The following is a 19,290-nucleotide window of genomic DNA, read 5'->3' as shown; positions in this document are numbered from 1 at the left end:
GGTGGCATGGCCCTAGCTGCTGTGTGGCTCTGCAGTGCCAGAGAGTAGTGTCAGGGTGCAGGCAGTCTGATGCCACTGCTCTGGGGCCTCTGCTGGGGGATGTGGTGACCAGCAGTGGCCACAGGCTGCCAGCACATGCCCCTGGGCCCCAGCATGCCCACAGGCTGTTAAGGACTTGGGGTTGGGGTTGCCAGTCCTAGGGCAGAAGAGGCTCCCAGACCCAGGGCCTAGCCTGTGGCTGGCCCCCTAGTGGCAGGGCTGACCGGGAGCAAATTTGCTCCCAGTCAGCATCTACACATGCATTACTACAGTTACTACTCATGAATAAAATCTGCTATTTTCATTTGAGGGAGCAAATGAACTCATGAATAGAGCAGTGTACTGTGCAGTAAGCATCTGCACATCTAGATGTGGATGCTTACTGCACAGTAAACTGCTCTACTGTGCAGTAGCATGTCTCATGTAGATGTGCTCAGTTAGCAGAACAATAAGCTGGCTCAGATCCCTAGCTGCTGCTACTCAGTTACTTACTACAAGGAAAGATTTTTTTTCTTCGTTCTGCCTTTCAAAAACAAATATTATATTCTGGAGCATATTTTTTCTGAGAAAATACAGTAATAGAATGAGTCATATGTTAGCAGCAAAAAACCCCAAAGCATTGTACTTCAGGCATTTTCTACCTCCTATTAGAATCTTACTGGGCATGTCTACATGTGCATTAATGTGCAGTGATTTACTACCTGGAAGCGTAGTAATCAGTGTTCCTGCACAGTAGCGTGCCGTGCTCATGCACAGTAAAATGAGTCTACTGTGTATATGTTGTCTCGTGTAGGTATGCCTACTCAGTAGAATCAGTGACTTATTAGCACCAGAATCTGAAACCACACTCTATGTTTATAAGCTTTTTCCCCACTGATTACTAGAATCAGATCCTTGCACACACCTATTCACTGTGCAGGTAGGTTACTATGCAATGGCCAGTGACTATCAAGCACATGTGATTGTGGTGTCCACGTGGTCTTTTTACTCTGCTTTGCCGACTTCTCTGTACCTTGCCCTGTGTGATTCTAGCAAGCAGCAGACACTGTAGTGGTAGTGCCACTCTATCCATTTAAAGCTACACGTCCAGCTGAACCCATGCAAATCTGTGTGTACATCAGGCCTTGGTAACAAAATATGGCCACATCCCTTCAAGTGAAGGAGTGGATATCATCTCAACCACTTTGTTGTACCTCCAATCCTACCATTATCCTCTTGGTCCAAATTACATTATGCTTCTTCCAGCCAGGTTCTCATCCAAATCCTTTCCTAGCCCAGACCCAAGTAAAGTGACTAAACTGTCCAGCCCTGGTCAGATAGAGATAGACAGCTAAAGAATAATAATAGTAGTACTAACAACGACGATTATGATTGTTGTTACTGCTATCTTTTATCACCATCATAAATAATTATCATTATTTATATTCTGTTCTTTCCAGAAAGGCTCTGCGTGTTAGAAACAAGCAGTACCCCTTTCTTATCATGATACTGGAATGACCTGGTCTCTTTGTCCCTGTTAGGGTCTGCAGACCATGGTATCAAAGTTAAGCTATAAAAGAAACATGGACATTTTGTTATCATTGGCCAATGAAAGCAGCATTGTTTCTGTGCTGCACCCAGGTGTAAAGCCATCATAAAAGGGTTTAAAAAGATCTGAGGACTCCAAATGCTGCTGGGAACATCTCACTACAGCTTGCACTCACTGGGAGCTGCCCTTCCATAGGAAAAGGAACCCCGGCAGCAGTGGGCAGAATGCCTGTCTTTTGGCCTTCACCAACCAAGGTATCAATCCAGATTACAACAGGCAGTTTGAAGAACTTCAGAACCTTGGTGAATGAAAATCCAGGAAGCAGCAAAGACTTCACATTTGTCTCCCCCTGCTACATTTTCACTGTAATGGAAGGGATCAGCCTGATTGAAATCTGCGTGAAAGCAGATATAAAACTCTGCCCAGAAAGAAGCATTCAGTACTGGTTTGAGCAAAGAGAACTGTAGTTCACTAGGCTGCCCATTATTTGGTGCAATGCAACTGAACAGAATATAAGTGGATGCTTCAGCATGTAAGCAGAAACACTTACTCACCTGTAGGCATAGGAACAGTGGTTTGCATTCTCTGACACTTGCATGTTAATCTTTCAGCTTTATCTGTCACTGTCATTTTATAGTAAGGTGATGTCTCACAATAGCGAAGCAGAAGGGCATTTCTGAACTACCTCACAGAAAGGTGCACACAGGAAAGAAATCATGCTGTTCATCCAAGCCATCTGCAAGTTTATTTTTCAAAGTAAGAGTCCTGTTGTGCCATAAGTGAGGTTAGATGTTTTCAGCCCTGGCTTTGTGAACATAACAAACCTAATGTAGACTGGCATGGTTTTTGGCCCCTGCTGCATAGATGGTAGATACCAAGGGGAAAAAGACTGGATTATGTTGGCCTCAAGACTGAAGTGCAGCAACAGTGCATGTGGGGGAGAACAGGGCAGATAAACTAAAATGTGCTGAAGGTCAACACTGAGGTGTACAGGTAGAGTGTGAAGAAAGAGAAGTGAAAGAACAGGAGAGAGAAAGAATGCAGGTATTCAGCAGTTTCACTGGAATCCATTAGCTAAGTGAACGCTCTGGAGCCAGCAAAATATACCTAATTTCAGGAACAGAGAACAATTGACCAGTAGGCCAAGACATCTCTGTTTCTGACTGCATTATTCAGAACTGCAGGTATGTGTCCTCTTACATGACGTGGTATGCAAGCCTACATAAACTTCCCCTGAAGAAACATGGAAATCAAATCTACCAATCCTTGGACAATGAAGCCCTCTAGTGGGCAAACAAAAACTTCACAGTCGGTTTGCACAGAATCCATGTCTTAGGCACAATTGATATTATCATTTTTTGTATTATTAACTATTTGTATTGCAATAATGAGTTGCATCTTCATTGCTTTTCTTGCAGCCAAAGTCTCTCACCTTTTCAAGTTTCAAAAGCTCCTCATTTGTTCTCTGACCTATTTTATTCTATAAACATAACCACCTGATATACCAGCTAGCTCTCCTTCTCTAAGTAAATTTGGTACTGTTTGGTCACCCTTGGAGACCAAAATTATCAGGCTGAGCCCAAGGCAATATGGGCTGACACAGTGCAATATGTTCAAAACTGTGAAGACTATCCTAAAAACTGTGAGATGTGACCATGGCACAACATAATGTGTGAAAGTGCAATATTTATCTTTCAATCTGTGATTCATGTGGGATCTAAAACAATGGGGACACAAAAAATGAGACTTCAAGCCAAAATATATTGAATAATTGTTCCTTGATGCCATAATAGAAGCAAGTTTTTTTCTTGGCAAATTGAATCTGCAAGTGAAGCTAAGGGAAGAGTGGATTTTTTTTTCAGTTTTGTAGCTAGAGAGAAATATCAGAAAGAAAAAAAATATCAGCTTGGGTTTAATAAAGCAAGATTTATTTGTATTTTTGTCAAAACAAAAACAAAACCATTCTGTATCAAACCACAATATTGTCCTCAGACCAAAATGATTCTCTCTCTTATTTCCTGGATTTTTATTTAGAAACCTACTTTCTCCTTTTTTAACGTAAACTTTTAAAGGAAAATTCCCTATTTAAAATTAAAAGCCCAAACGTTTCAAAACTTTTAAAATGTTGAAATGAGAAGTTTGAGCATTTCCAGAATGAAATGTTTCTTTGAAAATGGCCAAAAAGAAATATTTGTTTGCCTTTTTTGTGGGTGCAAAATACTTCACTTCCTTTTAATTCCACTCCACCCCCTTCCCCCCCACACCTCCCGACTCCATTTTTTAGAAAGTTAAATATGCTTGGAAAAACATTCACTAAGCTCTACCTGCAACCCACACTTTGACATGCAACACACAGACTTACATTACATTTAGACCATACTAAATGTTAAGCAGTGTTATAGTTATATAGTTAAGCCAGGCTGTGAGCTGTTGCATGTGAAGGGTTAATACAATGTATTGCCTGCACAGCTCTGATTTGCCACTAGAGGGTGCAGCTAGGAACCAGGACACCTGGGCTTTATTCCTGTTTGGGGAGAGAGGAGAAGTGGGGATAGGAGCAACGTAATCTGGGCACCTGGAGACTGCAAATTGCTTATCTCCATGGAGCACAGTGAAGTTACCCCAATATAAACTATGCAGCACAGCCCTACATTAACTCTTGCCTGAAGCAGCAGAACTCAGACTTGCAGAGCACACTTAGCATAGTTAACGAGCTTTAACTTGCAGATGCTAGATAGTAAGGGCACATAAAATGCTGAAATGTGCCCTTAATGTCTGTTTGGTCTAAATATAATGTGTCCCCTCACCTTAGGGGTGTTCAGCTTAAAGTCTTAAACACAAGAAAACAAGCATTCAAGAAGTTCAATACTTCTTACATGCCCTCCTAGCTTTGCAAAACTGCTCCCTTTCAGACCTAGGTTATTGAACATACCAACTTCAATAGGGCAGGCCACTGTCTTTCAGTGAGTTGCACCAGCTGCCAGTGACCCTGTGACCACACCCGAAGGGCATTCAGTGGCATCACGCCTGAATTCAACTGTTTTGACTGTAATGAGTAATGTGCATAACAGCAGATGGAACCAGGGCACAGCCTGAACAGCTGTGAAGACCCTGCTCATTCAGATTACAGCTCCCAAGAACGCCTGTGGGGCCCACAGTGCAAGGGAAGGAGAAGGTGCATGTGGCCAGTTACAAGAAAACAGTGTTTGCAACCCCTGTCTGGAGGCTGGTCTGTCTTGCATAGGTTGTCAGTGGCAATCCCTCAACTCAAAGATGATCTCTACCATGGCTCAGTGATGGGTCTTGTGGTGAGTTAAGAGCATGGGCAACTGGTAATACCTGTGTCGGCAGGGCATGTGCCCCCCATGCGACCAGTCCCACAGACCAGGGGTGGGGGAGGGGCCCCCATGGACAATCCCGCAGTGGCCGATTGCTGCGGCCAAACACTGCGATCGCTGCAGCCGCTTCTGGGAATGGCTGCGGCTATCACAGCAATTGGCAAGTGTGGCTGGTCAGGGGGTGCATATGCACCCCCTATGCATCACCACTGCTCAAGAGCCTCAGACCTGTCTGCAGAAGCTGCAGGTCTTTCTGCAGGAGATTCCTCTCCTTTTTCTTCCCCACTCCCTCTTTTCAGCTTTGGGACAAGATGCTTCACCTCAAAACAGGCAGCTGCTTGGTTGAGGTTGTGGCACCATTGGAGTCAGTTGGCAGCCAGCTCCTCCCAGCTCTTGATGCACCCATTTTCTTGAGATCTGCCTTCAGCATGTCCTTGTAGCATTTCCTCTGGTGCCTGTGAAACCTCAGGCCCTTGCTAAGCTAGGATCAGAGCACCTGTTTCAGGAATAAAGTCTCAGGCACCCACACACCACGTCCATGCCAGCAAAGTCAGTGCTTAAGGATGACTGCAGGCTGGTACCATAGGCTTCAGCAAGGAGGCTGGCATGTGCCCCACAACCTTCCCATTTGGGTCAGATTAGGCCCTGGTGTGACACCTCTCCAGGCCCATGAGATGGGGCCAGCAGGCCAGTGCACCGCACCTGCATAAAGGAGGGTGAGGGTGAATTACCGGGAGGCCCAGGGGCCGCCTGGGATGCGGCCAGTTGGTCCACAGGCAGGCTGCAACAAGGGAGCCATGGGCCCCACAGGAAACTCATGCTGGGGAGGGGACAGAAAGGTCCCAGATGCATGACCTCAATGCATGCACTCCCCTGTCCCCACCCCCCCAGCACTCACACACAGGGTGGCACCAGCCAGAGATGGAGATGCAGTGATGTCCCCTTACACTAGGCAAGGGCAGTGTCACAAGACACCAATGACCCCTCACAGGGACACCTGGCACTGTCATGTCCAGCATGCACCATGAACTCTACGTAGGCTCATACCCCGCCCCCCCCCAGAAACAGTAAGGCAATGCTATTCACATCATGCTGCCCTCGCTGGTTTGGAGGACAGCCTGGCATGACCTCTCGTAATTGGGAGGCCCCAGCCTGTTGTAGCTGTTCTGGCCAGGCATCTCCTTGGAATCATGATAAGGTCTCTGCCACACCTAGCTGCTGTCTGGTAGCGCCATGCAGTGGAAGGGTGAGGGGGCTGAACACAGGTGTGCTGCCCCCCCACAGAAAAGTCTGAGGCAAGAAAAAGAGGGACTGGGATGGGGCAAGGATCAGGAGGGAGAGGAACTGAGCTGGGCCAGAACTGGGGCCCACTGCACCTGTGCAGCTGCCCCTTCCCCCATGCCTGAGGTCAATACCCGGTGCCAGCACCAACAGACCGGCTGCCTGTGTCACCATATTCCCAGGTCCAAAGAGGACACCTGGTGGGGGGAGCGGGGAGGGCAGTGACATGCCGGTGCCCTGCCCCTGCCCCCTCCCCCGCAGACCTGCTGCTGCCCCAGTCCCGACGCACTGACCCCAGCCCCGCCAGTGCCTCACTCCCAAACTGCAGTACCCCCTCCCGACCCTCAGCCCCCTGGAGCTGCCAGTGCCCCGCACACCCAACCCAGTCACCTGCCCCCCGTGCTCCTCACTCCTGGCCCCGCAAGTCCTGCCGGTGCCCCTCACTCCGGACCGCAGCCCCACCCCCCGGCACCCCCCACTCCGCGCTCGGCTCCCCGCCCCGCCCCGCCGAGCACAGCACCATCGAGCTCGGGCCGCGCGGGGTGCCCTGGGAGCGGTAGTTCCGCCGAGCGGCGCCGTCCTTGGCCAGAACGGGAATCCTGGACGTTTGCCTGGATTTAAAAAACACGCCCGGACGCAACACAGGGGCCAAAAACCGGGCATGTCCGGGAGACCCGGGCTTACAGCAACCCCGGCACCGCCCGGGCCGGAGGAAACGGAGTCCCCGGGACCCCCACGCCGCCCGCCGGGCCCTGCACAGCCGGGGCGGGGAGGGGAAGCTCGCGGAGGCGCGAGGCCAAGATCTGCGCGGGCCGGGGCCGGGGCCGTTCCACGCTGGGGGCGCGGCGGCACTGGGAGGGGTCTGGGCAATCCACCGAGCCTCGGGGTGACTGCAGCCTCCGCCGGGAAGAGCCCGGGCCGATCCTGCCCCGGCGTGCCCCAGCGAGCGGCTGCCAACCAGTTTCACACGCCTGGAGCTACCCCGCCCAGCCCGCTCGCCGCCGCCGCCACCGCTCCGCCCGGTCCTCCGCTCTCTATGGTCTGGCGGCGTTCTTGCCCCAACTGTCTGTGGTGCGTAGGCTCCGCCCCTGGGCGGGGCGCGGCCGCTCTCGGGTCAGCGCCGCCGGCCCGTGGCTGCCGGTAGGTGAGTGCTGCCGCTGGGGGAGGCTGCTGGGCGAGCGCGGCCGCGGCGGGGCCGGAAGAGCTGCATCCTCGGGGCGGGGCCGGGCCGGGCCGGAGCCCTAGCGGTGTCTTCGGCCCGTCTTCCCCGCCCCGTGCTGCTGCCCTTCCCCCCTCGGTGGCCCTGCGGCCTCTCCCCGCTTCTCCGCGGCCCCCGGGCTGGGGCGGCCCCGCCGAGCTCGCCTTATGCCACCGGCCTCGGGGCTACCTCCTCACTCGTCCTCCTCAGGCCGTAACCGTCGCCCTTGTTCGCACGCGGCCCCAGGAGGAACAGGCAATGCAGCTGCAGCTGCTGCGGCAGGTCGGGCGGGGAGCAGAAAGCCGGATTGCGGAGCAGGCAGAGATAAGGGCCAGGAACAGAAAGTAGAGCAGCAGGGAAGGGGATAAAAGTGGCACCCCGGGAAGGTGAGGAAACTGTTTTGTGGCTACCAAAAACTTTGGCTTGTGCTGTCCTAAGGCTTGTCGTGGAAATCATTATACCTGGCTTGTTTTAACTGGTGCCCTATTCTGCAGTGTGGTGTTTTTAATAAGAAAGCCCATTGCTTTCTTTGTAGGTGAGAAATGAATGGGCATTCTCCCTAGGATCTAATACATGTGCTACCAGAGTATAGAGCAGGGGTGGGCAAAATGTGCCTCCCAGGCCAGCAATTGACTGGATCTGGCCCATGGCTGCACTTAGGGCCAAGCCCCAGCCAGCACTGTGCCTGGGACGACTTCTCTCCCTGCTCCTCAGCTCCCCTTGCCTCCAGTATTGGCTCCTCCCCCTGCCCCTGCTCTGACTGCTCTGGGTGAGGGGGTAGCCATAGCTAGGCAGCTCCTGCCCCTGTGCATGGGGCTCTCCACCCACTCCACCCTCTGGCTTGATGAGCAACCAGCTGCTGTCAGCCAAGTGGATGGAAGGTGGCTGGGAGCTGAAGCCTATGCACTGGGGCAGGAGCTGCCTGGCTGTAGCTTCCTCCCCTCTTGGAGTGGGGCAGGAGGAGGGGGTGCTGCTGCAGGCGAGGGAGATGAGCAGTAGCAGGAGCAGCCCTGCCATTAAGCAGTGCAGGCTGGCCAGGGCAGGGTCAGTGGGAGTGCGGGGCAGGGGCAGGCAGAGCTCTACCCTTTGCAGAGCAGTGCATGGGTAGCTGCAGACCACACCGCCCGGGGCAATTTCTGCATGCACGGCCAGCTCCCATGACCTAGCACCTTGACATTCCTCCCTCCTACCCCTCTGCCCCAGGCCCCAGCCCTGCATATCCCTGCCTGCAGAACTAGGGCCTTGGCCCTGCCCCCTGATTCAGAGTCTCCATAGTGACTGGCTAGGAGGTGCACCATCAGGGTCCAGGGCTAGACAGGTGGGGAGCTGCATCCGGGGCCGGGATCTTGGGACAATGACAGCGTGAGGCTGGAGCCCGAGGCAGAATCACGATCTGTTCCCTGCCCACCCCCGCCTGTGCAACCTGCACCCATCAGAGGGGTGTGTGGGTAGTGGATTGCAGCTCTGCCATGGGCCCTGGCCGTGCGCTATCACAACCCTGTGACTACTCCGTGATCCCAGCCCCCCCGGTGGTCCACCCCATTCACCACCCACCCACAGCCCCATCCCACATAGGGAGTTTTGGTGAGGGTTGTGGGATGACCCAGCCTGTAACCGCTCATCAAAACTCCCTACATGGTTCACAGGCCCAAATAATTGCCTACCCCAGAGATATAGACTTCTAAGGTCAGAAAGGACCATTGTAATGAAGTAGTCTGACTTCTTGCACTGCATGAATCTTGGGAGTGTATCAGTCCAATATGTTGGCCTAAAAGAGTATAAAGAAGCAATTCCAGACCCACCCATAGTACAATTTAGGTATAGCTGTTTAAAAAAAAAAAGATGACCTTGTCTTGCACATTGGGAAGTATTTCTTGTCCTGCCTGACACAGGCAGGGGGGAAACAAAACAATGGCAAATTCTGCAGGAAATCTAAAGGTTCTAAAAATGGAGTTGCAAAAATATAAGGTCATCACATTTTTTAAATGGCTTTTTAGTTTAAAAAAAATAAATCCCTCTTGGTATGAGAGTTTTCCATAATTGAAAAGTAGGGCTGGAAAGACCCCAAAAAGTCACTTCCTTCTACTCCCCCACCCTTGCTGAAGATTTCACAGCCTCTCTAGGTAGCCTATTACAATGCTTTATCTCTTGTTGCAACAAGACCATTATTTCTTATCTTGTCCCCTGTACCTATAGAGAATAGTTTACTACTGTCCTCTAAATAACAGTGTTTTAATCTTCTCATAAGTCATGTTTCCTCGATCTTTAATCATTTTTGTGGCTTTCTGATGATCTCTTTCTAATTTGCTTGCATATTTCTTGAAGTGCAGCGCCCGAATCTGGACACCGTGCTCTAGGTAAGGTCTCATCCACACTGAATAGAAAAATAATCACTTCCTTTGACTTGCAAATGACAGTTCTGTTAATACAATCAAAAAAGCCGTTGGCGTTACATATATATATATATTTTGCTTGAGCACACTGTTCGCTCATATTTAGCAGTGCAGCCTAGCCCATCATTTCCCAGTCTGCCTTTGTTCATGGGATTGTTCTGTTTGGCTTGTAGAACTTTATAACTGTCCTTTCTGAATTTGGTTCAATTAATAGCAAATCACTGCAACTTATCTGTAGTTTGTGAAATACTTTTAAGGTTTTTTTACTTCTAGCTAATTTGCTTCCCATCGCTAAAAGATCAGTTAACTAGTGGTTGATCAAGGTTATGTAAAGTACATCTCTTGGCTCATTTGGTATGCTAAAGATTTATTCTTCTCATGTGCACATATTTAGCCCCTGGTTATTTGGTAGAAGTTGAACTTCCATTGAGAGGAGAGCAGTTCCTGACAGCTGTTAATTTAATTCCTCACTGTTTCCAGTGCTAGGCTCAGGCAAACTTTTGCATCTGATAGTACAGTTGATAATATATTTAATTTTCCTTTCTTCCTGCTTCACTAATGTTATATAGGTAGCCAGGTTTCAAGTGAGAGTGCAACTATATCTTCTTTGTGTTACAGAGCTATCACATCTTTGAAATCTAGGGGGCCCCTATTTTTTAAGAAGTATAATTCTGATTTGGATATTTGGCACAGTTGTAGAATTAGTTCCAGAAATGACCAAAGACGGGTCTGCAATTTCCAGTGTACTGCAAGAGCCACATAAGTGCATTACAAAATTGGTTGAGAGACTTGCCTAAAGAAAAACAGATACAGCTGTTCAGCTTCTGAGCAGTTAAATGTGGTTAATTTCTGTCTGCTTGAGCTGTTTTCAAATGTTTAATATCCAACTGCACAGCCTGATTGAATCCAGGACACTTTGCCCATTGTCTTCATGTGTCTTCCAGACACCCCTTGCTAAGTGCCTAAAACAAGGTCTGGCAGCTCTGTCTGTGACTCTTGATGTCCCTGCAAAGCACTAACTGCATCTCTTGCATCTTGATCGTATTTTCTTCCAGTAATCAAATAGCTCTTCCTTTTTTAAAGGATGAATCAACAGACTGTACCTGCAAAAACCAAAGGAGGCATGCAAATATGCTTTGGATGTGAAAAATAATTCCTGTGTGTATTGATGCAGCGCATATTGTTCATATGGCTCAGAAAGATTTCTTAGTTCAAGTTCTCCTCAGAATTATTGCAGATAATAATTCTTCCTGGCTGAGGCAACTAACAAGATTGTATCTCTTAATGAAAGGAATTTCAAATAGCCCCTAGTAAAACTGCATGGCCAAAACTTAGTGGCAGAGAAAATAATTCCCCTTTGAAAGATCTAATTGTGTAATTAGGAGTAGGGCATCTTTTGGATTAAGGGCAATGTGGTCAGAATTCAAATGACCTGTTTTCTCTTGTTTAGCAAGCAAGAGGTGTAATTCAAAGGGGTTAACTTTTCTGGGCATGTACGTGCCAGTGGCATATTATAAGCCCCTTTCCAGATGCAAATATGTGAGAGTACTGTCTGTTGACCATTTTCAGTATATTCCCCTATCTTATGCAGCCCTTCCTTTTCCTCAAAGAACTGTATCTTAATGCTTCCCTTTTTGCCATATCTCAGACTTCAGAAAGAAAAATGCTGTTTAATTCTTGCTCTTTGTGGCTTGAAGGCTCAATTTCAATAGTAAAACTAGTTTGTGAAAGTCTGTTGGTTGTAGCCATGTTGGTCTAAGGACATAAGCAGACAAGGTTCTTTGGGTAGATGTGATATCTTTTTTATTAGACCAGCTAAGTTGTTGGGAAAAATGTTCTTTGCAAGCTTTTGGGCACAAACACTGAAGAAGTGTGTTTTTGCCCAGAAGCTTGCAAAGAACAATTTTTTCCAACAATTTAGTTGGCCTAATAAAAAAGTTATCGCATCTACCAAAGAACCTTGTCTGCTTGTGAAAGTCCGTTAGTTTTTCTGGCTCTCTGATCAGGCACGCTGTTATCATTCTAAAGTTATTGACTGGAAGAAACATTCCATGTATTTTGCTGAAACTGTTGTGGTTTGTAATAATTTTTGTGTGGCCTGTTCTGCAAGTTAGCAGAAGAGTTGGAGCAATGAGAGAGAGAGAGAGCCTGACCTCTTACTACCCTGAAGCTCTCCCCAGTGGGTTTAAACAGAATCACTGTCAGAACTAGATTTAGCCACTTTATCTGATATTTTGAGTCCTTTTCATTGGGTTACACTTCAGGGAGGGAAGGAATTGCTAGCTCTTTGAACTATCTGATAGACTGACTACCTGAATCCAGACAGCACTACTTTCTGAACTTAAATGATAGCACAGTTTTTACAGAAAATTGCTTTAGTCATAGCAGCAGATTATTTGGTCAACATGCATCTGACTGACATGATTAATTCATTGGATGTATTTTAATCCTTGAAATACTAGTATTATCCAGTCTCAGCCAAGTGATTGCTTAGGTGATGTGGGTAGATATATAATGTTGTCTCTGTAGACTTCAGCTTTTTCCAGCAGTATCCCATGGTGCTAGTATCAGAAGTATATTATCCTGGTCTTCTGTTTTTAATACACTTTTAAGATTCCTTAAAATATCAAGAATGATTATGAAAGGGAGTCTCAGCCAATTCTCTGTAGATGAGGGACTATAGTGAAGAGATGTGTGGGAAAGGGATTACTTGACCTTTCTTTCCAAAGGAAGCTATGTCTTGCCAAGCAACATAAATGCAGACCAGTTAGCCATAACTGGCTGTGGGAGCAGGATTACCAGTAACTGATGAGGGAGCTGAACTGTCAAGTAACAAAATGTTCTGTTAAAATGGCTGGCTCACTAGTAATGTGTGTGTGTTTCCCTACAGTCAAGTCAGAACTATGGAAAAAGAAAATCAGTTTACATGGCTTCAACAGAAGCAGAGAAGCCTTTATTCACATATTCCTCATCCACTATGGACAACTTAATTTAATGTGAAGCACTTGTACATTACTTGCCCATCCTCAAAATATTGTGCAAATTCTAACCTTGCCAGAACCTGTAAGAAGCAGATAAATTGCTTACAGAAGAGAAAGCTGAAACATCTTTTAAGGCCACGCTCTTTTTCAGTCCTTAACTCAGTTCACTGCTATCAGATCATTCTTATGCCCTCTGCTCAATCATGAATTGAATCCAGTCCAGTGTAATATCTGTTTATTGACCATCATGTATACAACAGGAGAAAATGGTGGGGGGAGATTACCAAAGTGTGTAATGGGGGGGAAAAATAAAAATAACTTAAACCTAGAGTATATTTTGATATGAAGCTATAAAACTAATGCTGAAGATTCTTTAGGAAGTTAGAGTTATAAACAAATTAAATATTTCTGTTTGTAGAAGTAAAAGAGGCAGGAGTGGGAGAGGTAATAACTATCACGTCATTGAACCTGCACTGATTTATATATATCAAAACAAAAGTTCTGGACACAGATCAGTTTTTTTACACTGTTTTCTGTGTGCTTCAAATCTTTGTAAGCACACTTCTTTATAACCTGATGTGACCCAAAGTTCAATCAGGGATTAAGACTTCAAATCCTGCTATCTGTAAACAACAGCAGACATCTCTGTGCTTCTATCAGGGAATGATTGGTCTTTTTGTAAGGTGTTTTTTCTTTTTCTCCAGAAGGGGGGCAGTGCATCCATGTCATGTTAAGAATGAGCCTCTGTGAACATAGCTGGGATATTCTAGTAGATGTCCCAATTTAACAGGGCTCCATTTTTGCCATTCCAGCCACATAAGCGCCACAGTAAATGTGCCCATGTACAGAAGAGAGAACAAGGGTGTTTGATCAGTCTGCTGGAAAAGAGAATTGTAGGGAGAGTTATGTGCTTGGGGATTTCAACAGAAATCTGGAGATGAAAGTCTTTCTAAAGTGATGTGAGTTGGCAGATTTCAGTAAGATTACCAGAAGGCAGGCTTTAACTCAAGCATTTGGTGCTGTATGCCACATATTCAGTATGTTGCTTTTATTCCTAACAAAATTAATTATAAAACTGATACTCTCTGTCTTTATCATTACCTGCTTGATTTTATTATAGTAACTTTTGTGGGTGGGGCAAGAAAGGGGGTGGATGGATTTTTTCACCTTTGAAATCCAATGCTGAAAGCAGTCTGTTGCAGCAGTGTAGTACAGTAAATGCAGATTTTCTCTACAGGGAAATTAATCCATTTTGATACAAGAGTTTAAGTCTTCTGTTTTGTTTATAATTGGTGACTAAACTATGTTACGTACAGATATGCTCCATACTCCCTTAAAACTGCTGACACTTTGCTTTAGAAAATGCACTGTGGTCCTTCAGGTAATTTCAGATGTCCATCATTTCCAAGGGGTCTATACCTAAGGATTATTCCACCTAGTTTATGATTAGTTTATTGGCACCTGGTATGATTTAATAACAGACTCTCTCATTTATTTTTATTGCCGGGTGGCAATTTTCAAGATGTTTCCTGGTCAGTCTTTGGAATGATCTTCTTTTTAATAGTATTCCCTTCACAGAGATTATCTTAATTCTAGTGGTGCCAGTTCAGGATAGCTGGTTGCATTGTGTAAAGCACTATAAAAGTACCTGATTTAAGATGCAAGTGTCTTCAGGAAACTGGTCACAAATGTTTATCCTCTCTGAGACTTGCAGACAATGTATTTTTTTCCTCTGATTGCTTTACAGAAACTTAGTTTTTCTCCCTTTCTCCTCTCCTCCTCCCTTTATGCAAATGTTGGTTAGGCTTGGTTTCAATTCTAAAATTATGTCTTATTTCCTGCATTTAAAAAGTCACTAATTGGAAACATTTGTTTCTACTGGACAATTGTAGACGAGTGAAGGATGAATAAATATTCATCAGCCACTGAATGTTTTGAAATGACTGATGAAAATTATTTTAGAATTTTTTAAAAATGTTTTTAACCAGATTAAGGTTTGCAAAGTGTGCTGGGTTGATGGCAATGAGATGTGAGATCACCTTTGTCCACAAACATATTACAACGTAGGTGGTAGCAGTTGGAGCCAGTGCCAGCGTGCCATTTGTGACCTGTGGTTTTGTGGTATGGCTGGCCAGCTGCCTAGAAGCTGGGCAGATTTCATAGATTCACTTATTACTCTTTAAAAAAATCTTTAAAAAAATATGGATGCTAACTGATTTTGTTCAATGTTTTTCTTTCCTTGAAATGAGACCTGCTAGCATTTTAATAACTGGACTGAAAGATCAAGTTTTACTTGTTGTAAACACCTTGTGCATTGCATGCAATTATCTAACTATAGCAGCTGTCACTGTGCTTCCTTAGGAACATGTTCCTATCTGCCCTCTCCTGAAGCTTATGTTGTAGTACTCTCAAAAGCTCCATGCATTTAAATGTTGTCCTTTTTTTCATTCTTTTCGCTAGAAGCATCTCCCTTTCATATTTATACCTTTTATCTTGGCTTAAGATTCAGAGGATGTGTTCTAGTCTCTGTCTTTTTTTTTTAACCTTCTGGATAAGATAGATAAGTTAATATAATCCCACACAGAGGAAGGGCTATCTTGCCTGGGCAGAGGGACGGACTTGATGATCTAATAAGTCTTTCCCAACTCATATGCCTGTAGTTATGTGAGTTCAACCACACTGAGATGGTCCAGGAGCTTCTGACACCTCCCCACTCTTTGAATCATAAGGGAAGTTTGATTTGAGGCTCAGATGATCTTAGTCTGTAACATGAACAATCTAAACATCAACAACATATAAAGGTAAGAGGAATACAAGAAAGTTTATCTGTTTAAATGACTAATAATAACAATAAGGACAAAGCTATTGTTGTGCTTTCAGTCAAGTTATTCAGCTGTTACCCAAGGTAAACTGTAAACCCCTCTTGTTCCACATGGGTATTTGTTTTCGGTTCCTCAAACACTTTTAGAGACAATATCCGTAAATGAGACTTGAGTTTTACTGAGTGTACTGCCTATTGCAGTGTCTGTCTTCAGCAAAGAGCAGATACTCAATACAGTGCTAGCTGATTAGATTAAATGTGTAGATCATTTACCTATTAAACATTTTTATGCTCTGGCAACCTTGGATATTGAAAGTGGTGAAAGATAAAAGGAGTGTGTGTGTACGTAAGAGATAACTGCAGCTTAAGCTATCAGAGGCAGAGGCCACTTTCTAAGCAGGTTTGTCGCAGCAGTTTTCAGAATTGTCTTATGCTCTCTATCATTTTCTCTGTGAATATATACACCTTGTTTTCTTTCTGTTGAACATATAGATTCTTGTCAAAAGGTACACAAGCTGAAATGATCCATCATGCTCTTATATTCTGTATCTTCTACTTTAGGAATCAAAGTTCATGCATTTTGTGAGTGGAATGTTTGTGAGATACCTAGTTTATATATTTTGTATCCCAAATTATATTTTCTTATTCTTCTGAGTCTGGGCCAGCTTCAGGAAAGTTGTTAACTGCAGTTTAGCTGTTCTCCAAGCAGTCTGTAGTTTACAACTGAAAAACAGAAAGATGATTTTCTTCTCTGGAAAGCGTTTTAGAATAGAATGTGTTTGGTTTACTTGACACTTGTATATTAGAAGTGCCTTACCCATAAAGTAGGTAGGTAGGAAGAAAAAGCATTTTGTCAATCTGCAGCAGTTCAGAAGTAATACAGAAGTTTGTTATCTCATAATATGAAGCAACTGAATTCTGGATCAAGCTGTTAGCCCACTTACAAAACAAAACAAATAAAATCAGCTAAGTTTCTAGTAATATCTTAAGCTAAAATAAGTATATGTTGAACATGGAAGCAAATACAGCATGTACTACCATACAAAAGAGTATATTTTAAATAGTATGTAGCATGTAAAATACTATGTGATACAGCTTAGTTTTTGTAAACTGCCTTAGTGCCATATGGACAGCTTCTCATTTCATGTAGAGTTTTTTTGCAGATTGGTTTATTCTTTCATTATTCAAAAGCTTTTTATCAGGTATGGCTGGTTCTCTCTTTAGGATTTGTTTCAGGACCACTATATTTTTCTATAAGAAGTGCTTACCCCTTAAAATTGGCCAGACCTAGGCATAGTTGTAAAAACAGGCATTGTTATCTTCCTTAAAACAACTTTGCCAATGTCCACAAATTCACTGATTCTTCAACTGCAACATTATCAATTGCCATTCTACTCCCAATGTTTTCTTGTATGTATTCAGTAAACTGTCTGGTTCATAAAATTGTAATTAAGGGATAGAATGAGATGTGCTGAACTCTATCATGTGTAACCACTGTTTCTAGATATGGGAATCCATTGTACTAATATACTGTACAGGCAGTCCTCGAACTTATGACACAATTGGTTCCTGAAAATCGCATCTTAAGTTGAAACTTTGTAACTCAGAACCAATTTTCTCATAAGAAACAATGTTATAAATGGGGATTGGTTCCTGAACCAAGGCCCAAGGCCCTATTTTTACCAAAAATACCCCAGAATTTTGTACTTGATCAATTATAGATGAGTAATATAGCTACATTAATATATTTATATTGTATAAAGCAATCATATTGATTTGGAAGGACTTCTTTGAGGTGACTTTACTGGACTCTTTGTAGGGCTCTTGGTTGGACTTTTTGAAGGGTTTTTCTGGAGACTTGGCTGCTTTCTTAAAGAAAGTGTCTAAGGAAGTTTGGACAGATGTTCTCCAGAGAGATGAATGATGCAGTGAACTTGTTTGCTGGCATGGCGTTGCATCAGATCAAGCATTGTAAATCAGAACTGGCGTTGTAAAATTGAAACAGTGTGTCAATTTATAAAAGTTGTAAGTGCAAAACATAACTTGCAATGTTGGAAGTCGAGGACTGTCTGTACTGCCTAGCTCTTAAGAACTAACTAGCTACCCAGAGTACCAATCTGATATAGTATTTTTTTTGGAGGAGGGAGTACTTCCTTGCAGCCAAAGCAAGGGAGGAGAATTTAGATCTGCTGAGCTCTGTTCTCTGCTTAACCTCTGACTGTTTGTTTTGGATAATAAGTATTTAAGTTCACTTTATTATGTAATCCATTTTTTAAAACCTGGTATATAGTCAGCCCCATTTTAAAAACATTGGGCAATCTGCTCTACTTTTTAAGTAAAAACATATCCCAGTGCAAGGATGAAGTAAACAGAGAATTTAGTTACTGGAGGTATCAGGAGTGGGAAACATAATGGTATTCATAAGAATTAGGGGACAACAAATTAGTGCCTTTTTACCTTGTGGTAAACTTTTCTACACATGTTGAGGCAGGAAACTCAAAATAAAAATAAAAATGACACAGTGGGAAAATCACTCTCTGATTGTCTCCCCTTTGGCACAGTTTTATTTCCAAGTATCCGTATCCTTAGAAGCAACCCTAGGGAGCTCCTCAGTCACTGAAGCTAGTCCCTTGTTTGCAGGCCTCTACGTCCATACAGTCCATTCTGGAAGTTACCAAGTTCCCTCCTTAGATGATAGGTTTTTTTGCCATCACTATTCCTGTTGAACATCTGTTCCAGAACCTGACTGGTCTGATGGTTGGGAACCTTTTCATTTCCAACCTGAATATACTCATAGTTATGTCCAGTTTATACACACTTACTTTTGTGCCTGTATCTTTCTTCATTTTAAATAGCTATTTCTCTATCCTTTGTTTACCTCCCTGATATGTTTGGGGGGTGACCAGTATTATGCATGTATTTCAGAGAAAGTTCCATATGTGCTCTGTATAATGGTATTAATACCCCCCTACTTATGATGGAAATACTATGCCTGGTGCATCCTAGGTTTGCGTTTGCTTGTCTCACAGCTATATCACATCTGTTGTTCATACTTGTGGTGGGGTAAACTTAATGTGCTTGGGTCCTCATCTTCTGTTTCCAAATGTCCAACTAATTAACTCCCAGATTATATAAAAAATTGCTGTTAATCTATAAATCTGTGACCCTGCAGTTCATATTACTGCATTTACTCAAATCTAAGGTGACCTTGAATTTAAGATGACCCCCACAATAATTAGATTCTATACATGGAAAATATATGAATGTGCTATAATTTATAAATGTGCTATAATTAAAGAATTCACCCCCCTGCCCCACTGCTGCAGCAAGGAAAGTAGTGACTGGGGATGTCGGGCAGCTTCCTTGCCCTCTGTTCTCCCCCACCCCACACATACTTCTTCCTGTGAAGCCTTCCTGTCTCCCCTGCCACCTGTACTTCCCCACCCCCAGCGCCCCAAAGCCTCTGCCCCCCTACCATTTCCAGAGCTCAGCCTGTAGAAGTGCAGCCTCTGCCAGCCACGCAGCAGCATCAGTGCTGCCGATTGGCCCGGCAGGGGACAGTGTTCCATGTGCTCTGTGCCGGGGGGATCCAGCCTGAACCAGAGCTGAGCTGCTCCTGACAGTAAGGGGAGGTGGGGGGCAGAAGCTGCAGAGGGCAAAGTGAGGGAGGGAGGCGGGCAGGGAGCCACTGTGGTTCTGAGTAGGGTGGCC

The 19,290-nt window shown here is 44.8% G+C and overlaps 1 protein-coding gene across 7 annotated transcripts in view; it reads left to right on the top strand.

Moving 5' to 3' along the window:
* Positions 1-6,788: 6,788 nt before the first annotated feature.
* The window catches only part of TMLHE (trimethyllysine hydroxylase, epsilon), a 31,905-nt gene continuing 19,403 nt past the window's right edge, over positions 6,789-19,290 (top strand). For 2 of the 7 annotated variants that reach the window (XR_016443751.1, XR_016443750.1), the window contains exon 1: positions 6,789-7,326. The gene's annotated coding sequence lies outside the window, so the exon portion shown is untranslated. Of the gene's footprint in view, positions 7,331-7,362; positions 7,771-9,709; positions 9,742-14,764; positions 15,560-19,290 lie in introns of those variants that run through there. The other 5 variants (XM_090059337.1, XM_090059335.1, XM_090059336.1 and 2 more) reach the window with 5 other exon arrangements.

The sequence above is a fragment of the Crocodylus siamensis genome, chromosome 8 (genome assembly GCF_052110815.1).
Source record: "Crocodylus siamensis isolate JL-2025a chromosome 8, ASM5211081v1, whole genome shotgun sequence".
Classification (NCBI taxonomy): domain Eukaryota; kingdom Metazoa; phylum Chordata; order Crocodylia; family Crocodylidae; genus Crocodylus; species Crocodylus siamensis.
The sequence above is the reverse complement of the archived record's forward strand: the minus strand, read 5'-3'. Positions and strand labels throughout refer to the sequence as shown.